At 42.6% G+C, this 20,464-nt stretch overlaps 2 pseudogenes; both read right to left on the reverse strand.

The window, feature by feature from the left end:
- Window positions 1-505: 505 nt before the first annotated feature.
- Window positions 506-7,465, reverse strand: LOC121549569 (annotated as a pseudogene).
- Window positions 7,466-12,574: 5,109 nt separating this feature from the next.
- On the reverse strand, window positions 12,575-19,279 carry LOC121549941 (annotated as a pseudogene).
- Window positions 19,280-20,464: the final 1,185 nt, after the last annotated feature.

The raw sequence follows: 20,464 nt of genomic DNA on the forward strand, positions 1-20,464 counted from the left end.
TTCTAAGTGACCCCAAACTTTTGAACGGTAGTGTATATATATACTTTGTAAGTCCATATGTGATGGGAATGTGTATTGTGCTTTTTTCCCCCCGAACCCCTCCGATATACAAACACACACACATATACACAAACACACATTAGGTTGGAGAGGCTGGAGCAGTGTTGGGTGGATCAATTCCCTGTATAATAATAACTTAATAAATACAAATAGTTTTACTTTCCTTCTGAGTCCTCAATAAGTATATTTAAAGTAGCATATAATGTAGTCAAACACAATTGCAGAATGCTTTTGGGTACTAGTAGCAGGTAGACCCCCTTCACAGGTAGATGCTTCTATTGAAAAAAAATATGACACTTGACTGCTGTGATTTTGTAAACAAAGATAATGCATAAATATAGGCAAAACCGTTTTAATTACATTTAAACCTAAATGACGACTGGGGCTGGGGAGGTAGGGGCCTGGGGTCAATTTTGGAATTAATGTATGGTGTTTGGTACAGTACTCACTTCTTGAGGACGAGGTAGAGGCTCCGAGGCATACACAGGTACACTTGGTTTGGATAGCACGGAGGATCCTTTTGGCCACATAGTCAGGTTCCAGAATGGGCATGAGAGTGGGCCATCTGCAGGAAGCACCCAAAACAAAAACAAACATTTCTCTCACTGATCAACAGTTCAAAGGAATGGGCTGGCACACTCTAGTGTGAATCTACATCTAAAAACGCACTGCACACTTCCCTTTTTAATTTCACTTCATGGATCAAATCCTTAAAATGTTATGCCACCATGAACATTGGACTCAGTAATCAGTTTCTGCCTTCATTCTGTTCCTTTAAAGATATAAAACCCATAAACTTTGGAAAACAAATATCTGTTTGGAGAACAAGGGCTGTTACTTTCGCAAAGGAACCCATCAATTGTGTTTAGTTTCAAGTTTTAATGTCACGTGCACAAGTATAGTGAAATGCCTTTCTTGCAAGCTCCAAACCCAACCATGTAGTAATCAATTTCAATGTAGCACTAAAAATAACATAAAGTAGAACAAAAATAAGAAAGTAAGAAGCTATATACAGGGTTAGTTCCAGTACCATATTTACAATGTGCAGGGATACTGGAGTGATGGAGGTAGATATGTATAGGGGTAAGGGGACTAGGCATCAGGATATATGATAAACAGAGTAGCAGCAGCGTAAACGATGATTATATGTGAGTGAGTGTGTGTGTAGAGTAAGTATAAATGTGTGTGCATCAGTGGCGGTCGGTTCCGTTTAAGATGAGGGAGGATGATTATATTTTTAATGAGCATGGCCTTATTTCTATTACAGCATGTTGGATGACAATCATTCATATTCCGTTCACCCAGCTCAATGTAACATCGAAAGGTTTAGACTACTTACTACATGAAACTCTACAACCTAGACTATGAATGAAAGTTTATAACGTAGGTGAACAGGTAGAGAGAAATTTGAGTAATCAAGATGACAGATATTGACACATTCAATACCGCCTTGCACAATCTTGCCTGCATCTAGCTGATATAGGGTCTAGTCTTTAGTCCAACAGTTGTAAACGAGAGTTTCTATTGGACAAATTCAGGTATGTTTATCCACGTTTCGTTCCGTTTGCTTCCATTTAAGAAACCTGGTCTAGATAATATTTCTATTGTTGCTCCAAACATAATGACAAAGTACAATTTCACCGTCAAGCAAAGTGAAGCAGAGCATACATTTCTATTGTCTAGCTGCTACATATAGCACAGTGCAACATTGTACACATTTCCACAATGTCTCCTACCGTGGCAACACTTCCTCTGCCATACAAAGCTTAAGGTAGTAGAACGTGTGTGTGTGTTGCAGTACGGTGAACCCACTTGGTGTTAGCGCCGTCAAACATCCCTGTGTTGATGAAGAAAGGGACACACGATGGTGGTCTTCACTCCGTCTGTCTTTGTCGCTCGCAGCTCCAGCGCCACAGACTCAGCGAGGCCCACAGCTGCAAATTTACTGGCACAGTAATCTGAGCACAGACAGAGAGTACAGGAATGGGAATGGATTACTCTGAGTGTTCACAGCAGAGAATCAATGAATTGCCTGCCCCAAACGGACATCATACAAATACAAATTGGTCACACTTTACATTACATTCCTCTTGCATCTCTGACCACGTGACCATGGTTACTGGTTATCATTGCCGGGAGAAACGCTTTGTAAGTCTGGGGAAAAACAGATGATCATGGTTGAGCATTACTTTGCTGTCAATATGCATATCTTCATCACAGTGGAAGTAGAAATACCCCATGGGCACTATGATATTAGATTATTTTGTTATTTTGAACATATCCTTTGTCTCCTTGTCCCAGTATTTGTTTTAAGTCTTCTGTGTTTATCTTTACACCTACAGGATATTGATATAAGCATGTTGTGTTACGCTAAGAGTTATTTCCATGGACACATCCTATGTCAACTGCTGCTCTTTTACTCTGAGACTTGTCGTGGGAAAAGCCAAACTGTTGATGATAAAGTATGACACATTCCAACTCACCCATAAGTGAGCATTGGAGTTCACCTCCATAGACTTCTCAATCAGGCTGTCGGGAGCATCCATGATCTTCCTCCCCGTCACAATGCCTGCATTGTTTATAAGGATTGTCAAATCGCCCACTTCCCTTTTTCACCTGTCAATCAACACATAATATAGCATGTTGTATGGATGTAAGAGGCTAAGAACAGAAATGGAACCGAGCCTAAATCTACAAGGTACACAGATTGGTCACATGCTGGTCATGATGACCACTAATCTCTGCAGGCCCTCTGGCAGAGTATGACTGTGATTTCCCATATCTAACCAATACCCATGCACTGGATCCCAGAAATGTGAATATTGTGGGATCTGAGCTGTAGTCATGAAGTGGACTTGAACAAAGGGCGATATAAGAGGAACTCATTCGGGGTCTCGACTTACTGTTGAGAGTTAGAATAGTGGAATACACAAGGTGCAAGTTCGACATTTGGTTGTGCATCAGCAATTTGTATTTTGTGATGTCAGTCACTGACAGTCACTCAATTAGTCATGTCAGCTAACAATTTTTTAATTGGTAAATTAGTCTAGCCAGCTATCTAAACTTGTAGTAATCATGGCCGAGTACCGACCGGTCACGCAGGGCACGTGCCCAGGGTCCCTGACCTCCAGGGAGCCTTTTGTTAGTCACTCAGATATCATTAACATAGCAAAGTCATGGCAAGATGTGTAGAATTTAAGGAAATTTGCTTTAAATTGTGCCAACCAAATCTCGCTTAGGGCCCCCAAAAGGCTAGAGGCTTGCCTGAACAGAGCATATACAGTGCATTCGGAAAGGATTCAGACCCCTTGGCTTTTTCCGCATTTTATCATGTTACAACCTTATTCGAAAATTTAATTACATAGATTTTTCCCCACATCAATCTACACACAATACCCCATGATGACAAAACAAAAGCAAGTTTTTAGACATTTTTGCACATTTATTAAAAATAAAAAACTGATATCACATTTACATAAGTATTCAGACCGTTTACTCAGTACTTTGTTGAAGCACTTTGGCAGCGATTACAGCCTTGAATGTTCTTGGGTATGACGCTACAAGCTTGGCACACCTGTATTTGGTGAGTTTCTCCCATTCTTCTCTGCAGATCCTCTCAAAATCTGTCAGGTTGGATGGGGAGCGTCGCTGCACAGCTATTTTCAGGTCTCTCCGGAGATGTTAGATAGTTTTCAAGTCCGGGCTCTGACTGGGCCACTCAAGGACATTCAGATACTTGTCCCGAAGCCACTCCTGTGTTGTCTTGGCTGTGTGCTTAGGGTCGTTGTCCTGTTGGAAGGTGAACCTTCGCCCCAGTCTGAGGTCCTGAGCAATCAGGAGCAGGTTTTCATGAAGGATTTGCAAGAATTTCTAAAAACCTGTTTTTGCTTCATCATTCTGGGCTATTGCGTGTAGATTGATGAGGATTATTTTTTATTTAATCCATTTTAGAATAAGGCTGTAACATAACATTTCTCCCCAAAGCATGGAGGCCCTTTGAGTTATTGTACAGTAGAATATACATTGGGTTGATCATTCAGTTATGTAAATATGAATCTTCCCTCTCACATACATTTGGATGGTTTCAGGAAGAAGCTTTGCTATATACACTACATGGCCAAAAGTATGTGGACAACTGCTCGTCGAACATCTCATTCCAAAATCATGGGCATTAATATGAAGTTGGTCCCCCCTTTGCTGCTATAACAGCCTCTACTCTTCTGGGAAGGCTTTCCACTAGATGTTTGAACATTGCTGCGTGGACTAGCGTCCATTCAGCCACAAGAGCATTAGTGAGGTCGGGCACTGATGTTGAGCTTTTAGGCCTGGATCGCAGTCAGCGTTCCAATTCATCCCAAAGGTGTTCGATGGGGTTGAGGTCAGGGCTCTGTGCAGGCCAGTCAAGTTCTTCAACACCGATCTCGACAAACCATTTCTGTATGGACCTTGCTTTGTGCACAGGGGCATTGTCATGCTGAAACAGGAAAGGGCCTTCCCCAAACTGTTGCCACAAAGTTGGAAGCACAGAATCATCTAGAATGTCATTGTATGCTGTAGCGTTAAGATTTCCCTTCACTGTAACTAAGGGGCCTAGCCCGAACCATGAAAAACAGCCCGAGACCAACTTTACAGTTGGCACTATGCATTCGGGCTGGTAGCATTCTCCTGGCATCCGCCAAACGCAGATTTGTCTTCGGACTGCCAGATGGTGAAGCGTGATTCATCACTAGAGAACGCGTTTCCACTGCTCCATAGTCCAATGGCGGCGAGCTTTACACCACTCCAGCCGACGCTTGGCATTGCGCATGGTGATCTTAGGCTTGTGTATGGCTCCATTTCATGAAGCTCCCGATGACCAGTTATTTTGCTGATGTTGCTTCCAGAGGCAGTTTGGAACACGGTAATGAGTGTTGCAACCGAGGACAAGTAGCGATTTTAGCATGTACATCTTGGTGTGGCAACTCAACATTTTGGGGGGAGATCCATGCCAGCAAAGCCACTACACAACACAACACTAAACAATACATTAATTGCACTAAAACGGTGACAAACGGTGCCCACAAACTGTTAGGCCCTACATAAAGCTGTCCCAACAGCAGAGCTTTCTTTTCAGCACCGTGGAGTGAATCCTTACCACTGCTACACCTGGCTATCAGCGGAGCCTTGTCTGGCAGCGAAACAGTTCATTCAGCCTAATTTACTAGCTAATATGGCTGACTTGCTTAAACAAATGTGGTTTCTACTGGCAATTGAGATGAGCGGATAAGAGGCAATCCGTAATTTCGATTAAGACATTAATGAGCGAGCTAGGACGGACGTAGTCAATGTAACTATTTGTTCACTTTTAAAATGTACAGCGACAGAATTCAGAACATGGGCCGTTCTTACATTATTCTCCCTCTACACCAAGTCAGAACTGTAGGATAAATAAAGGGGGCATATAAGCAGACAATGAAAGCTCTTACAATATTTGATGATTACATTTCTCTAAAACAGGCTATAGGCTATGTATAGGCTATGTGCACCACCAAGTCAGAACAGTAAACTAAGTTATGAGGGGGAAAGGGGCCAAATTATTAGGGTGAGGCACATGGGCTACTAACAGCTTACTACACAACATACCTTAGTATTACTTTCTTAGCTACTGTATACATATATTTTGCATATTACATAATTTATGCAGCAGCATACAAGATATTTTTGGACTCACCTTGTTGTGCTCACTTGAACAGGAAGGTGGCGCGGCGGTCCTTCTTGTGGACAAATTTTGTCATCAAACTTTGTCATCAAACTCTGGCATTCTCTGGAATTCTGAGTTGGATGACCGTTCAAAATGTATTTTCCCAGTCGGAGCACATTTTTTCCAGAGTTCCCAGTTTTCTTGAACTCAGTGAAGTCAGAGATTTCCCATTTCCGAGTTTCCAGTTGTTTTGAACACGGCAGAAGTTATGCTGGATTGACAGCATGGCCAATGTATTCAACCTATGTATTCAACCCAGACATGGACCACACACCCACTCCACTGAATAGCAGGCTAGTGATTGCTTTGGAATGCTTGCAGTTAGCCACTGATTCCTTCCAAACCACTCGTTGTTGAATTTGCTATTTCCAAGTTGTTGTGTCATGTTTATGTCCAGTGGCCGATGAACACCGATACGTTATATCTATAATTTCTCTTCATATGACAAGTATTGAAAAGGATTTGCAAGTCGATTGTCAATGTGATTCATGATGATGACTGCTTGTCTAGCTTGCTAGCTAAGATTTTGAAAGTATGATGTTGACATGATCTGTCCAATCAAAGCTATGGTAGATATAACGTGATTTTACGTCATTTTATCTGTAGCCAATGACCTTGAGCCTTCTTGGATGCGCACTTCTAATGTAACTCTATGGCAGCACCCAAGGGGCTTGACTTTTCGAGCTCTCCCCGTAGATTTTGTGGTGACGTAGTGTACCCATGAGTGACAGAACACTGAGCCAATCACGGCGCAACTAGAGAACATTACCAACCCCTACGCTCCATATTTTTTGCTGGCTGCCCCACCAGGTGGGGCTCAAAACAGATGGGGCTTTGGCCCACCTGCCCTGAGTGACAGGTCGCCACTGCCGAGGACAGACAATTTTTATGCACTATACACTGTTCTCTGAGCTTGTGTAGCCTACCACTTCGCGGCTGAGATGTTGTTGCTCCTAGACGTTTCCACTTCACAACGGCACTTAAAGTTGACCGGGGCAGCTCTAGCAGGGCAGAAATTCGATGAACTGACTTGTTGTAAAGGTGGCATCCTATGACGGTGCCACAATGAAAGTCACTGAGCTCTTCAGTACTGGCCATTCTACTGCCAATGTTTGTCTATGGAGATTGCATGGGTGTGTGCTCGATTTTATAGACCTTTCAGCAACGGGTGTGGCTGAAATAGCCGAATCCTCTAATTTGAAGGGGTGTACACATACTTTTGGCCATATAGTGTATTTGCATCTCAAATTACCATTATGAAGATCAGTGTATGCATGTTCTGAAAAATACTACAGACCTTCAAACTATTATCTGCAAAGTGGTAGAACATGATTGATAACATGCATACCATACAGCTATAAAACCTGTATAAACCTACCTGGTCAGCCACAGAGTACACCTCTGCCTTGTTGCTGCAGTCACAGATGTATGAGTAGACCCCGGTATCACCCTTTTCCTTCACCAGTCGAACAGTTTCCTTGTTGCCTTCCTGTCTAATGTCTCAAGGGCCATCAGCCTGCCGATGCCACTACCCGCCCCCGTGATGAGGACGGTTTCTCCCGCAGCGCTCTTCTTCCGCGAAGGGACGAACAGTTTTACAAGTGCCTCCAGGTTATAGTATATAGACAAGACCAGCACCTGTAGCGTCTCCGGAGTGAAGTTCATCTTGAAGATTAGTAGTAGAGGACCTATCAAATCGCATGGATTAAAGTTGGGTTAAAATGTAAATTCATGCGTTATGCATAGGCTATATCTGGTGGTATTGGTTCAAGGCGAAAAACACTGTCTTTCGTCTTTCAAAATCACATCATTGTAAGGCCTGTTATAAGGCTATGGGCTTCCATAGGCCTTATTCTGCATCAAAGGCAAACCTTTACAATTGATTGTTTTCTTCCCCATGTTGGTTGTTTCCCTTCCTATCTTCAATGTCCGAATCGTGGTTTAAACTAAGAAAACGAATAAGGATTCAAATTTAAATCATAGCACGTCAACAATATGCATCGTAATTCAGTTTAGCTTCAAATAAGACTACACAGCGTTTAACTTACCCCTTTCCTTACGGGACCAAGTATCAGAAACCGATATTGAGCATCAAAGTAACAAAAAAACTATTTAGGTTATCTTATTATTATAACATTGTTTATCTAACATTTGCACATGGAGATCGTAGGGGCATACACCACTTTTAGCCTACCTATAGACAAAGTTCAATTCTATAATATAGGGCAGGCTATGGGCTTTAACGGTACACAGGATACAGAGGGCGTGGTCTCCTATTAACCATTTAAAGCCCGACATTCTCTGTGTGACGAGCTAATGGAAGTAGCTTATTTAGAAACGGCACGTTTAGTCCGTTTTCATTCAGTTTAACTTAAAGATCCACTTACCTTAATCTATAGGCTAAATATTGGTTCCCTTTTATGAAACGCACTGTCTGTGTTCTGCGTGTGGAACAGTGAAAGCATCAGCACAGCAACTACCGTTTAACTTTTACCTAGTAAGAGGCATTGTTGGGAGATGTCGATTTTACTACAAGCGACACATTGGTGAGATAAACTGTGATGGTGCCCTGGATGTAGGACAAATAATGATTCATGCATTAGGTAATTGGTTTATAGCTACCGTCAAAGTAACCACTGTTCAGTCCACTTCAAATCTGTGGTCCACTCTAGTAACATTGTAGCAAACATTGGAGTCCATGTCCACACACCTCTCACACACAATGCACGCACACACTTTACCATTCAAATTACTTTGATAATAGGCCCAAATCAATCACATCTCATGAATAATATTATGTAATGTAGACTTCATATGCTACCAGCTTATTATTTATTTTTTAATCTTAAATTTACAGAATAACTGAATTATTAATGAACAGTTTACATGACTAATTCACTGCCCAGCCAATTAGGATCTATTTGTATTCTCAGACCCAAGACAATGATGCTGGGTTAAAAACAACCCAATTCGGGTAAATATTGGACAGAACACACATTTGGTTATTTTGACCCAGCCAGTTGGGTCACTCAGTTGGGCTGTTGGGTTATGAATGCTGGGTTATTGAGCTATCGACCGGGTTGATCAGAAGATTGGAGGCATGGCTTATTAGGGTTGTGGCGTTCAGATAGTTCTTTTTGGCCACCCGTGAGAGTAAATGTCATTCTGGTTAATCTGTTCTGTTGTATTGTTATCTGTATGTTGAGCACTGTCACGTTTGTGACGCTTACCCCAGAGTATGAGTTCCTCAAGTGCCTATGCATGTCCAGATTATTATAATATTTAAATAATAATGTTATACATTTTATATTAGCATATATATTGTGCAAAAAATATTGAAGGAAAACTGAAATTTGCAGTGTACAAACATAATATGATGAACAGGAATGACATTTACTCTCACGGGTGGCCAAAAATAACACGATTACCCAAACATGGGTTAATTATCCATCAGTTGCATTTTTATTCCCTTTAATACTGGGTTAGTCTTTTTTTAATGCAATCCATAGGTTATTTTCAGGAGACGTGGCCTATTGGGGGAGTGACTTTCAGCTAGTTCTTTTTGCCCACCTGTGAGAGTAAATTTTATTCCTGTTCATGTTAACTTTGTACACTGCAAAAAAATAACAAATCTTCAATATTTTTGCACATGATATATTTTGATATAAAGGTAACAACATTATTATTTAAATATTATAGCATAGTGGTAACTATCCAAACATTCGGATATATGTGCACTCTTGTGTAAGCCTCATTAAAGCCACAAAAGTGTCTTTGCTCAACCTTAACATGTGATGACCATACAACAGAACAGAGTAACCGGAATTACATTTATTCTCACAGGTGGCCAAAAAGAACTATCTGAAAGCCACATCCCTACTAAGCCACGCCTCCTGTCTTCAAAGAAAACAACCCAACTAAGTGACCCAACTGGCTGTGTCAAAATAACCCAACGTGTGTTCTGTCCACTAGTTACTCAGCGCTGGATTGTTCTTTATTATTTTCTGTGTATTTCAATATGCTTTATTAGTGTGTAGTTTGAGGTTATTTTGTGAGATCAGCTATTGATTAATTGTGAGCCAAACTTGCCTCTTTGTGCTTTGCTGTTGTGTTCCCAAGCGCTAGATGTTTAGGCTTCTCAGCTAGGGAGTAGTGGGGCACCCCGGTAACACTTTACATGAAGGTGTTTACAAGTTTATAAACTGTTAACTTATAGTGCATAGTTAAGAAATGTGTAAAAAATTATAATAATACTGCTTTTAAAATAGGAAATTATTGTTTCAAGTTTTCAGGTTTAATTTATTACACTCATATAGCAGTCAATACAAACTGAAATCCATGAGCATGCAGCATATTAATGGATTAGAGCAACAAAATAAAAGAAATACGAGTAAAAAAAGGCCAATCAATCAACCAATCAATGCGGTCTTAAAGCGAATCATTAAACAATTAGTAGAAATATGTGATTGGTGACCTCATGTACCATTCAGTTCTAGACTTTGGTACAATCAGTTTGTTTTGGCTGCAGGTGTTCCTGCCTGTCACTGTGATTTGGTCAGGGGGTAGCCAGTCTCTGAATTGAGATTACAAGAGGCTGACAGCAGAGTTGTGTCCATATTTCATGAAGCTGGGACAGGGACAGGGTCTGAAGTGCCCTTAGTATAACTGGAGTATCCTCCTAGGTTGGTGTGGCATGCTCTCTTCTGAATACGCTCCAGGTCATCAGACTGGGCCTGGGTCAGTGAGCTGTGCCAAGCAGGAGCGGCATACTCCAGCGTGTGGCATATGTAGCCGGTGTAAATGCTCACCAGGTCCTCCTGTGGCACATGGAACCTTTTAAGGCGAAGAAGGAGAAAACGTTTTCTGTTGCTCTTGGTTATCATAGTAGCAACCTGCTTTCCCCATTGTTAGTCCTTCTGTGCCATTACCCGTAAAATCTTCACACTATCACACACTTTGAGATCCTGGCCCTCGATCCAGAGAGGGCATGGGACAGGTGGATTTATTTTGAAGGTCACTGATAGGACCTTGCACTTGGCAGGGTTCAGTGACGTAGATGAGTGTGGGTTTACTCTCTTACATACTGTACAACTCTTGGAGGACAATGGAAGTTGAATGGAGGGAAAGGCTTCTCAATAAAGATGCATTTGCCTTTCAGCTTTCATTGTTACAATTTTGACAAATGTGGAAGAAGCCATCTGCTTTGCCATCAATGTTGACACAAAGTATTCATCTCCATTAGGGCTTTGTTTTTCGTGGATACATTTTTGTTGTTGATGTGGTTTGGCTCTGAGATGTTTCAGTGCTGTATGCTGAACAAACTGTCATTACAGCACTTTTGATGGACAGGCTTGGTGAACGCGGCATTCTCCCCAATGAGTGCACTCAATCTTAAGAGAGATCTGCTGTTGGATCTGACAATTAATCTTGATGGTTGTACAGTCGTCTCAAATAATACTGTGAAGGACCTCGGCATTACTCTGGACCCTGATCACTCTTTTGACGAACATATCAAAAATAGTTTGAGGACAGTTTTTTTGCATCTTCGTAACATTGCAAAAATCAGAAACCTTTTGTCCAAAAATGATGCAGAAAAGCTAATCCATGCTTTTGTCACTTTTAGATTAGACTACTGCAATGCTCTACTCCCAGGCTACCCGGATAAAGCACTAAATAAACTTCAGTTAGTGCTAAACATGGCTGCTAGAATCCTGACTAGAACCAAAAAATTTGATCATATTACTCCAGTGCTAGCCGCTCTACATTGGCTTCCTGTTAAGGCTAGGGCTGATTTCAAGGTTTTACTGCTAACCTACAAAGCATTACATGGGCTTGCTCCTACCTATCTCTCTGATTTGGTCCTGCCGTACATACCTACACGTACGCTACGGTCACAAGACGCAGGCCTCCTTATTGTCCCTAGAATTTCTAAGCAAAAAGCTGGAGGCAGGGCTTTCTCCTATAGAGCTTCATTTTTATGGAATGGTCTGCCTATCCATGTGAGAGACGCAGACTCGGTCTCGACCTTTTAAGTCATTACTGAAGACTCATCTCTTCAGTAGGTCCTATGATTGAGTGTAGTCTGGCCCAGGGGTGCGAAGGTGAACGGCAAGGCACTGGAGCGATGAACCAACCTTGCTGTCTCTGCCTGGCCGGCTCCCCTCTCTCCACTGGGATTCTCTGCAACTGACCCTACTACGGGGGCTGAGTCACTGGCTTACTAGTGCTCTTCCATGCCGTCCCTAGGAGGGGTGCGTCACTTGAGTGGGTTGAGTCACATACGTGATCTTCCTGTCCGCCCCCTCGGGCTTGTGCGGTGGAGGAGATCTTCGTGGGCTATACTCAGCCTTGTAAGTTGTTGGTCTATTGATATCCCTCTAGTGGTGTGGGGGTTCATCAGATGAACTCGAGGATACATTTTTGTATGTCTCTGCGTGAGGTTGGAGGTAGTATCACGAGCCATTAGCAATTGTGCTAACACTAGTTAGCAACTTCCTTCAAACTGCACGCAGAGACATAAAAATGGTATCCATGACATCATTGGACTCTGGGTAAGTAGAAAAAGGGCTTAATTGCCAGAAGCTTGCGCTATCCCAACCCTTTAGAGAAATAATAATAGATATATGCAGTGCAAAAAATTTATTGTGTAGCATACTTAAATGATTGCATACACTTAAGTGGATGATTGTGGCGAGAAAGAGAAAAATAGGATGCCGATTCAGAGTGATAAGACAGATTTATTAATGACAAACATTTTGCAGTTAGCGCAATTTATTATTCTATGTACAGATAAGCAGGTGGTTACAAGGATTTAAATAAAATGAAATAAATAGATGCATCTAGAAAATGGACAGCCGTTAACTACAGTAAAGCAAGATGTGTGAAACAGTATTCCAGTCTAGCAAATATCTTATTCTGACTGTAGGGTACTTCGGTTCGATGCGTCCAAGAAACCTTTATTTTGGGCACATCTAGGTTTCTCAGTCTCTACAATAATAACGGTCCCCATATCAGGAGATTAGTGCTTTACCAATTCCTAGAATCACTGAGTGTGTGTGTGTGTGTTTCTATGTGAGAAAATAACGAGTCTCAAATAGCCGACTGCACTCAGAGAAGTGCTTAGGAAAGTCTATTAGAGGTGGAGAGTGAATATTACAGTATATCACACCACTAAAATCACCATGTAGGCTTTAGCATGTTTACTAGCGCCAATCAGGTACAGAAACCTGTAAGAATGCAGGCAAGACAAGAAAACAGAGCATGACTGAGCACTGGTAGGTATTTAGGAAAGTCAGTATAGCAGGAATCATCCGTATCTCTTCTCCACCACGTCAGGAACGTCTTCCAACTCAACGCGCTCCTTCTCCTCCTCCTCATCCTCTTCCTCCCTCCATGCTTGCTTGTTGAGGAAGCCTCCGTAGCGTTTCTGCTCCTCCCTCCACTCTGGCCTTCCCACCCTCCTCATGAAGCCACCGTAGCGCTTCTGCAGCTGTTGGATACCATTCTCCAAGTCAGAGCTTTGTCTTGCGCTCCTCAGCAGGTTTCCGTAGCGCTTCGCCCTGCTGTCTCCCTGCTGTGGTCGACAGGACCGTACAGTTCGGCCATTTTCTTAATGAAGCCCCCGTACTTCTTTACTAGTTGATGTGGGTCATTGTTGTCCAGCTTGGAGCTTTCTGTGGTAGCCTTGTCTCCCTCTGTTGGACTGTCAGCATTTCTAGCCTGCAGACTTCCTCACACAGCTCCCAGGACTTTTTGGGTCTGAGAGCTCCTTGACGCTCTAACGTACATGTCTGGGGGAGAGATCGAGATCAGAACATCAAATGAAATTAATCAATAAATCATAAGGGAATAAAATTAGCAGTTATGAAACTCTTTGCTTTATATTTAAACTTGATCACATACAGTGCATTCGGAAAGTATTCAGAGCCCTTGACTTTTTCAAAATGTTGTTACGTTACAGCCTTATTCTAAAATTGATTAAATAGCTTTTTTTTTTAAACAGGTTTGTTGAAAATGTATTAAAAAATTAAAAAACGCAAATAAAACATTTACATAAGTACTCAGACCCTTTACTCAGTACTTTGTTGAAGCACCTTTGGCAGCGATTACAGCCTTGAGTCTTCTTGGGTATGACGCTACAAGCTTGGCACACCTGTATTTGGGGAGTTTCTCCTATTCTTCTCTGCAGATCCTCTCAAGCTCTGTCAGGTTGGATGGGAAGCATTGCTGCACAGCTATTTGCAGGTCTCTCCAGAGATGTTAGTTCGGGTTCAAATCCGGGCTCTGGCTGGGCCACTCCTGCGTTGTCTTGGCTGTGTGCTTAGGCTCATTGTCCTGTTGGAAGGGGAACCTTTGCCCCAGTCTGAGGTCCTGAGCGCTCTGGAGCAGGTTTTCATGTACTTTGCTCCGTTAATCTTTCCCTCGATCCTGACTAGTCTCCCGGTCCCTGCTGCTGAAAAACATCCCCAAAGCATGATGCTGCCACCACAATGCTTCACCGTAGGGATGGTGCCAGGTTTCCTCCAGACGTGACGCTTTGCCTTCAGGCCAAAGAGTTCAATCTTGGTTTCATCAGACCAGAGAATCTTGTTTCTCATGGTCTGAGAGTCCTTCAGGTGCCTTTTGGCAAACTCCAAGCGGGCTGACATGTGCTTTCTACTGAGGAATGACTTCCATCTGACCACTCTACCATAAAGGCCTGCTTGGTGGAGTGCTGCATAGATGGTTGTCCTTCTGGAAGGTTCTCCAATCTCCACATATGAACTCTGGAGCTCTGTCGGAGTGACCATCGGGTTATTGGTCACCTCCCTGGGCAGTGTTGTGGTTGTCTTGGTCTTGGTTGATCAAAACTTTTTACGTTTAATAATGACGGAGGCCACTGTGTTCTTGCGGACCTTCAATGCTGCAGAAATGTTTTGGTACCCTTCCCCAGATCTGTGCCTCGACACAATCCTGTTTCGGAGCTCTACGGACAATTCCTTTGACCTCATGGCTTGGTTTGTGCTCTGACATGCACTGTCAACTGTGGGACCTTATATAGACAGTTGTGTGCCTTTCCAAATCATGTCCAATCAATTGAATTTACGACAGGTTGACTCCAATGAAGTTGTAGAAACATCAACGATTATCAATGGAAACAGGATACACCTGAGCTCAATTTTAAGTCTCATAGCAAAGGGTCTGAACACTTATGTAAATAAGGTATTTCTGTTTTTTACTCTTCATACATTTGCGAAAATGTAAAAAAAACTGTTTTCGCTTTGTCATTATGGGGTATTGTGTGTAGATTTATGAAGATTTTTTTCATTCAATCCATTTTAGAATAAGGCTGTAACGTAACAAAATGTGGAAAAAGGGAAGGGGTCTAATTACTTTCCGAATGCACTGTATATGATGATAAACAATGTTATTCCTCAATCCAATATTTCATCAACTGTCCACCCTTGAAATCTATTTGTCTCTTTGTGGTTCTCCTTTCCAATAACCCATACATCTCATTATTATTGAAAAACACAGTGCTCAGGTTTACGGTAGAGCTACAGTACGCTTGATGGAGAGAGACCCCATGACCACAGCCTATCAGACGTGAAGTGCTCTCCGTTGTGTGAGAAATGTCACTCTAAATTCCCCAGCACAGTGCCCTTGGTCGTGGGAGTTGGGAGGCTGGGGGCTTCACACAAACACCACAGTGCATTGAGTGTTCCACCATTCACAGAGTACATTTAGCAAGAGCGAATCAATCCTGAGCATCCAAACAGCTCTAATGGTATGTGACATTTCTTCAGTCTCTCTCTGACATCAACCCCCTCCCTTGCCTCAGGCAAAGCTGTAGGATGTAATTGGGGAGAGTATACCTCATATGCTTTCAAATCAAATCAAATCAAATTGAACCAGTGTAGACTTTACAGTGAAATGCTTACTTACAAGCCCTTAACCAACAATGCATTTTTAAGAAAAATAAGTTAAGTAAAAAATAGATAACTAAAAATTAATAAAAAATTATTAAAGAGCTGCAGTAAAATAACAGTGGCGAGGCTATATACAGGAGGTACCGGTACAGAGTCAATGGCGGGGGGGGGGGGATCAATGCAAATAGTCTGGGTAGCCATTTGATTAGCTGTTCAGGAGTCCTATGGCTTGGGGGTAGAAACTGTTAAGAGGCCTTTTGGACCTAGACTTGGAGCTCTGGTACCGCTTGCCATGCGGTAGCAGAGAGAACAGTCTATGACTAGGGTGTCTGGAGTCTTTGACAATTTTTAGGGCCTGGTATAGAAGTCCTGGATGGCAGGAAGCTTGGCCCCAGTGATGTACTGGGCCGTACGCACTACCCTCTGTAGTGCCTTGCTGTCGGAGGCCGAACAGTTGCCATACCAGGCAGTGATGTAACCTTTTTGAGGATCTGAGGACCCATGCTAAATCTTTTCAGTCTCCTGAGGGGGAATAGGCTTTGTCGTGCCCTCTTCACGACTGCCATGGTGTGTTTGGACCATGATATTTTTTTGGTGATGTGGACACCAAGGAACTTGAAGCTCTCAACCTGCTCCACTACAGCCCCGTCGATGAGAATGGAGGCGTGCGTGATCCTCTTTCTCCTGTAGTCCACAATCATCTCCTTTGTCTTGATCACGTTGAGGGAGAGGTTGTTATCCTGGCACCACATGGCCAGGTCTCTGACCTCCTCTCTATAGGCTGTCTCATCGTTGTCGGTGATCAGGCCTACCACTGTTGTGTCGTCGTCAAACTTAATGATGGTGTTGGAGTTGTGCCTGGCCATGCAGTCATGGTTGAACAGGGAGTACATGAGGGGACTAAGCACGCACCCCTGAGGGCCCCCGTGTTGAGGATCAGTGTGGCAGATGTGTTGTTACCTACCCTTACCACCTGTGGGTGTCCCGTCAGGAAGTCCAGGATCCAGTTGCAGAGGGTGGTGTTTAGTCCCAGGGTCCTTAGCTTAGTGATGAACTTTGAGGGCACTATGGTGTTGAACACTGAGCTGTAGTCAATGAATAGCATTCTCACGTAGGTGTTCCTTTTGTCCAGGTGGGAAAGGGCAGTGTGGAGTGCAATAGATTGCATCATCTGTGGATCTGTTGGGGCGGTATGCAAATTGGAGTGGGTCTAGAGGTTTCTGGGATAATGGTGTTGATGTGAGCCATGACCAGCCTTTCAAAGCACTTCATGGCTACAGATGTGAGTGCTACGGGTCGGTAGTCATTTAGGCAGGTTATCTTAGTGTTCTTGGGCACAGGGACTATGGTGGTCTGCTTGAAACACGTTGGTATTACAGACTCAGTGAGGGACAGGTTGAAAATGTCAGTGAAGACACTTTGGTCAGCGCATGCTCGGAGTACACGTCCTGGGAATCCGCCCTGCGGCCTTGTGAATGTTGACCTGTTTAAAGGTCTTACTCACATCGGCTACGGAGAGCGTGATCACACAGTCGTCCAGAACAGCTGATGCTCTCATGCATGCTTCAGTGTTGCTTGCCTCGATGCGAGCATAGAGGTAATTTAGCTTGTCTGGTAGGCTCGTGTCACTGGGCAGCTCGCGGCTGTGCTTCCCTTTTGTAGTCTGTAATAGTTTGCAAGCCCTGGCACATCCGACAAGCGTCGGAGCCGGTGTAGTATGATTGAATCTTAGTCCTGTATTGAAGCTTTGTCTGTTTGATGGTTCGTCGGAGGGCATACCGGGATTTCTTATAAGCGTCCGGGTTAGAGTCCCGCTCTACCCTTTAGCTCAGTGCGGCTGTTGCCTGTAATCCATGGCTTCTGGTTGGGGTATGTACGTACAGTCACTGTGGGGATGACGTCATCGATGCACATATTGATGAAGCCAGTGACTGGTGTGGTGTACTCCTCAATGCCATCGGAAGAATCCCGGAACATATTCCAGTCTGTGCTAGCAAAACTGTCCTGTAGCTTAGCATCTGCGTCATCTGACCACTTCTTTATTGACCAAGTCACTGGTGATTCCTGCTTTAATTCTACTTTGGAGAATTTAAAACAACATTATTACATAATGCAGATTATAAACCGGGTCATTCGATCCCTGAATGCTAATTGGTTGAAAGCCGTGGTATATCAGACAGTATACCACTGGTATGACACAAGATGATGCGTTTAGTGTTCTAATTTGGTATTTGGTATTTTATTAGTATCCCCATTAGCTCTTCCTGGGGTCCACACAAAACATGAAACATTACATAATACAGAACATTAATAGCCAAGAATAGCTCAAGGACAGAACTACATAAAATTTTTTAAGTGGCACACGTAGCCTACATATCAATACATACACACAAACTATCTAGGTCAAATAGGTGAGAGGCGTTGCGCCGTGAGGTGTTGCTTTATCTGTTTTTTGAAACCAGGTTTGCTGTTTATTTGAGCAATATGAGATGGAACGGAGTTCCATGCAATAATGTCTCTATATAATACTGTACGCTTTCTTGAATTTGTTCTGGATTTGGGGACTGTGAAAAGACCCTGGTGGCATGTCTGGTGGGGTAAGTGTATGTGTCAGAGTTGTGTGTAAGTTGACTATGCAAACAATTTGGGATTTTCAACACATTAATGTTTCTTATAAAAAGAAGTCTCTCCTCAAATCTTAGCCAAGAGAGACTGGCATGCATAGTATTTATATCAGCCCCCTGATTACAATGAAGAGCAAGATGTGCCACTCTGTTTTGGGCCAGCTGCAGCTTAACTAGGTCTTTCCTTGCAGCACTGGACCACACAACTGGACAATAATCAAGATTAGACAAAACTAGAGCCTGCAGAACTTGCTTTTTGGAGTGTGGTGTCAAAAAAGCAGAGCATCTCTTTATTACGGACAGACCTCTCCCCATCTTTACAACCATTGAATCTATATGTTTTGACCATAATTACATTGGTAACCAGTTTATAATAGCAATAAGGCACCTCGGGGGGTTGTGGTATATGGCCAAAATACCACTGCTAAGGGTTGTATCCAGGCACTCCGCGTTGAGTCTTGCGTAAGAACAGCCCATAGCCGTTCTATCATAAAGTCATGCCCCTTCTAAGCCATGCTTCCACTCCAGGTTGCTTCATTGAACCAAACGGTTCCTCCAAGAACACCTCAACTTACCGAAGGTGCACATATGAACCATGAACTCCAGGCGTTCCTTGAGGATCTCCAGGGTTCCTCGACTCACCACTAATTCTAAGAGTGTAGGTAGGCCTATAGCAAACTCTTTGAGATCTGAGCGGCTCTATGAAAAAAGTTCAGAGAAACCCATGTGCAGATAGCCAAGTAAAGAGCGAACATTAAGTAATCCCCTTTTAATACAAACTTTATGTTATGAAAAAATATTATGTTGTACTTACGCTAGAGATTATATCTGTCTGTTGAAGTTGTAGGTGATGTATACAATATGTCTGCCCCGCAGTCTGCACTCACCGTCAACACAAGGCACATGGTCACAGCCAGCGTCCAGCAGGAACGCACAGATACCGCCATGGGCTGTGAAACATGAGAAAGACAGTGAGCAAAATGATCAATGCTGTTCAAATAGTATCAGGCTTGTGCATGTACAATAAAAATGAAACCATTCATTATTAATCTATTGAATGATGCTTATAGTGCATGTGCATCAGCCAAGTCACAGGAGAGTAAAAAAAATTAAATGTAGTCTAGTTTTGTTAGACAGCCTACAGTATCTAACTAATTAGACAGAGACAAAATTATACACATTAATGTAAGTATGAGTGCAAAATAGGCTATTAGACCCTTATAGGTCAGCTATAATAGAAATCAAAGTTACCTTTTGTTTGTTGTGTAGCCTACTAAGTAAATAGACAGACGCTCCAAGTTGTTCTGTTGCAGTTGTAGTGTGGAATAAACCTGTTGGATATAGCGAACTACAGTCAGCAACTTCGTGGGTAGTCTAGCCCTAAATCAATTTTAATTCCGAGTCAGAATCTTGGAAGAGAAAGCAGGGAAAGCACCTGCCACTTCAGTCACTATAGCAGCATCTGAAAGGTTTGAATATGGGCTCCGTTTCAGTGGGTGGGACTATGGAAAGCCAAAATGTTCAAATCGTCTTACCAGTGAACACATCTTTACACTTGTAATTATCATTTTTCACTTGCTTTTTTTAGTGTCAAAAGTGTCAATCTTTACACATGTTCTTTGCCCATATCTGATTTACTGTAATATTTTCTGGGCCAGTACATATGCCTCCTACCTACACAAATTACTCATACAAAAAAATGCAAGCCTAGCAACCTCTAATTACCTGGCTCCATCTGCATCTTTGTTTAAGAAACTCAATATCTTGTCTATTTATGACATTAATGTACGCCAATTATGCATTTTAATCTACAAATACTCATACCACCCAGGCTGTTTACCTAAACCCTTCAATTGGTTCTTTCAGGTTATTTCTAAAATCCACCTATATATCATAAGACACTGCGATAACCTTCACTCTCCCCACTGCCGCACCTCGCATAGTCAATTCTCTATCATATACAGAGGTACCATACTCTGGAATTCTTATCTTCACATTGCCAAAACCTCAATAACTTCAAGCGAAGACTGGGGGTCAGCCTAATGAAACAAACTACTCTGTAATCTCCTCGACATAGCCCAGCTCTCCCACACTCACATCCACACACACATTTAAACATAACATATGCTGTT

Source organism: Coregonus clupeaformis, chromosome 34 (assembly GCF_020615455.1).
Source record: "Coregonus clupeaformis isolate EN_2021a chromosome 34, ASM2061545v1, whole genome shotgun sequence".
In the NCBI taxonomy this organism is placed as follows: domain Eukaryota; kingdom Metazoa; phylum Chordata; class Actinopteri; order Salmoniformes; family Salmonidae; genus Coregonus; species Coregonus clupeaformis.